The sequence below is a fragment of the Nyctibius grandis genome (genome assembly GCF_013368605.1).
Source record: "Nyctibius grandis isolate bNycGra1 chromosome W unlocalized genomic scaffold, bNycGra1.pri SUPER_W_unloc_2, whole genome shotgun sequence".
Lineage (NCBI taxonomy): Eukaryota > Metazoa > Chordata > Aves > Nyctibiiformes > Nyctibiidae > Nyctibius > Nyctibius grandis.
The window spans coordinates 1,496,295-1,499,158 of NW_027167473.1; positions in this window are offsets into that span (position 1 = coordinate 1,496,295).

The following is a 2,864-nucleotide window of genomic DNA, read 5'->3' on the forward strand; positions in this document are numbered from 1 at the left end:
CATTGGTGTCAGTGCTCAATGGCCCTGGGGTGCGAATAGCCTCAGGCCAGCCAGCAACCGAACAGAGCTTGCCGCAGACAAGTGATGCCACTGAGTTAACAGTGGGTTAAATGCACCTGGTTCTAGACAGCTTGCTTAATGCAAGTAACAATGTTAAAAATAGCAGTTGGTGTATCATTAATGAATGAATTGTAGTTTTCAGAGCTTTCATTTGTGTCAGGTAGAAACTTTTATGAATTGACAAATTGGCAGTATCTAACTTGATTTTCATTGTATACAGAACAAACTTGTTTCGTTTCCCTGTTGTTTGTTGAATTCCATAGGAAATATTTGTTGAGAAATTAAAGATACAGTACCTCTGGATATTTCATGTAATACCTTGGCATTTGTATTTATAGTTTACAAATTTTAATTTCACTTCCTAAATAAAAATAATTTTAAAAATGAAAAAGAATTTTGTAAATCTCAATGTGATTGATCCAGATTAAGTGGATTCTTTCACTTGGGGGGAGCTGTCTAGAACATTTTACTTTTCTCATCTTTTTGAACCGTAGGGGGTAATTCCTGTCACAATAAGGAGCTACACGTACAATGTAATGGGAAAAGGCAAGGAGGTAAGAGGTGACCTCCTTAGCAGAGCTATAATCAATCCTTAGAAAACACCCAAAACTTGCTTTTGTCTAGGGCAAGGAGTATGGCAGTTCTCCCAGTGAATAAACATACATGTAGAATTAGCACTTCCTTGGGAAAGACCAAACATAAGTTATACAGAGAAATCAGCAACCTAGAAAAAGCTTGAATTAAATGAATTAAGAGAAAAACATAGGTGCAGGATTTTTTTTCTATGCACTTCTACATTGTGTATGTGCAGGTGGTTTGTGGGGTTGTGTTTTTAAAATATTTTAGGGAGGAGGAAAGCTGCACATGTGTCAATATACTAGGGAATAATGTGTTTTGTTTTTTCTTTTTAATGATCTGCATCTTTTAAGAAGCTAACCTAGTCTTACAAAGAAGTTGAGCACTGCTCTAGCTTTAGTAGGGTTTTCTTTAAGGTTTCCTTAAAACTAACCATGTATGATTTGAGATGAGCCTAAGGGATTCCTGCTGTAAAAGGAGCTGTGGGTTTGGGTCTTATGTCTGCCTCTGTCCACACCCCTCTGTCCTGGTTTTACTGGGATTTGGTTTAAGTTTGTGGCCAGCCATGGTGATCAAGGCCCTCAGCAGTTAAATCAAGAGCAGCTGACCCTGGCTGGCCCAAAGGTGTGTTATATAGCATTGACATCAAGCTCACTGTAAAAGGGAGGGCTTGGGGGGAAGAGGTGGGGGTTTTTCCTGCTCTCCTTGCCTCTCCTCACTCTTCCTTGCTGTGATTCCTGGAGCAACTTGCCAGTGATTTGTGGATGAGTATACTGTTGTCTGTTTTGTGTTGTCATTTATATTGATTTTCTTAATTTCATTAATTAATTTCATTAAATCTGGTTAACTTCATCTCTATTTGCTCTGGAAGAAGGGTTGGGTAACTTGGGAGGTCTATAGGGATGTTGCCAGGTCATGCAGGGAGAAGATTAGGAGGGCCAAAGCTCAATTAGAGCTTGATTTGGCTGCTACAGTCAAAGATAACAAAAAAAGCTTCTACAACTACATTAAACAGCAAAAGGAGGGTCAAGGAGAGCCTCCACCACTTGCTGAATGAGGAGGGCAGTGTAGTGTCAGGGGATGAGGAAAAGGCAGAGGTGCTCAATGCCTTCTTTGCCTTGGTCTTTAATGTCAAGACAGGTTGTCCTCAGGAGACTCGGCCCCCAGAGCCTGAAGTTAGGGACAGGGGGCTGTGTGAACCCCCCGTAATCCAGGAGGAGACGGTTAGTGACCTGCTGTGCCAGTTGGACACCCACAAGGCTATGGGCCCGGATGGGATTCACCCCAGAGTAATGAAGGAACTGGCAGATGAACTTGCCAAACCACTCTCTATTATCTACCAGCAGTCCTGGTTAACTGGAGAAGTTCCAGCTGACTGGAAATTAGCAAATGTAACGCCCATCTACAAGAAGGGCCGGAAGGATGATCCGGGGAACTATAGGCCTGTCAGCCTGACCTCGGTGCCAGGCAAGGTGATGGAACAGATCATCCTGAGTGCCATTACACGGCACATGCAGGACAATCGGGGCCAGCCAACATGGATTCATGAAAGGCAGGTCCTGCTTGACCAACCTGGTCTCCTTCTATGACCAAGTGACCCGCTTAGTAGATGAGGGCAGGGCTGTGGATGTAGTCTATCTAGACTTCAGTAAGGCATTCGACACTGTCTCCCACAGCATCCTCCTGGACAAACGGGCTGCCCGGGGCTTGGATGGGTGGACTCTTAAATGGGTTAAAAACTGGCTGGATGGCCGAGCCCAGAGAGTGGTGGTGAATGGGGCAAAGTCCAACTGGCGGCTGGTCACTAGCGGTGTCCCCCGGGGCTCAGTTCTGGGGCCGGTGCTGTTCAATATCTTTATAGATGATCCAGATGTAGGGATTGAGTGCACCCTCAGTAAATTTGCAGATGACACCAAGCTGGGTGGGAGTGTCGATCTGCTGGAGGGTAGGAAGGCCCTACAGAGGGATCTGGACAGGTTAGATAGATGGGCCGAGACCAACGGCATGAGGTTCAACAAGAACAAGTGCCGGGTCTTACACTTCGGCCACAACAACCCCATGCAGCGCTACAGGCTGGGGGAAGAGTGGTTAGAAAGCGGCCCGGTGGAAAGAGACCTGGGGGTGCTGATCGACAACCGGCTAAACATGAGCCAGCAGTGTGCCCAGGTGGCCAAGAAGGCCAATGGCATCCTGGCCTCTATTAGGAATAGTGTAGCCAGCCGGTCTAG